Source organism: Arachis ipaensis, chromosome B08, assembly GCF_000816755.2.
Source record: "Arachis ipaensis cultivar K30076 chromosome B08, Araip1.1, whole genome shotgun sequence".
NCBI lineage: Eukaryota > Viridiplantae > Streptophyta > Magnoliopsida > Fabales > Fabaceae > Arachis > Arachis ipaensis.
The window spans coordinates 64,474,064-64,474,870 of record NC_029792.2 but is presented as its reverse complement, the minus strand read 5'-3'; positions in this window follow the sequence as shown (position 1 = coordinate 64,474,870).

Below are 807 nucleotides of genomic sequence, written 5' to 3'. Positions count from 1 at the left end.
AGGGATGGTTGTGACGAGCTTCAAACTCGCGAGTGTTGGGCGTAGTGACAGACGCAAAAGGATCACTGGATCCTATTCCAACATGATCGAGAACCGACAGATGATTAGCCATGCAGTGACAGTGCATTTGGACCATTTTCACTGAGAGGAAGGGATGTAACCATTGACAACGGTGATGCCCAACATACAGCTTGCTATGGAAAGGAGTATGAAGGGTTGGATGAAAGCAGTATGAAAGCGGAGATTCAGAAGGAACTAAGCATCTCTATACGCTTATCTGAAATTCTCACCAATGAATTACATAAGTATCTCTATCTTTATTTTACGTTTTATTTAGATTTTAATTATCAATTCACCATAACCATTTGAATCCGCCTGACTGAGATTTACAAGATGACCATAGCTTGCTTCATACCAACAATCTCCGTGGGATCGACCTTTACTCACCTAAGGTTTATTACTTGGACGACCCACGACCCAGTGCGGTTAGTTGTGCAAAGTTATGAAGAAGAACTAAGATTATGAACGTGCGTATCAAGTTTTCAGCGCCGTTACCAATGAATGATGAATGACGATTTCGTGCGCCAACCATTATATATATATATTGATCTTTCTGGATTATTAATGTCCTTTTTAATAATCTTATGACCAAGAACAATTTAGATTAAATTATAAAAGATTTATCTCTCAATATTATGATCACTATCACAATGATAAATTTCAAAATTTAATCAAGGACCTTATTATATTAACATTTTAATATAATAATAATAACAAATTATTTGACACATGATTGATTGGATTATG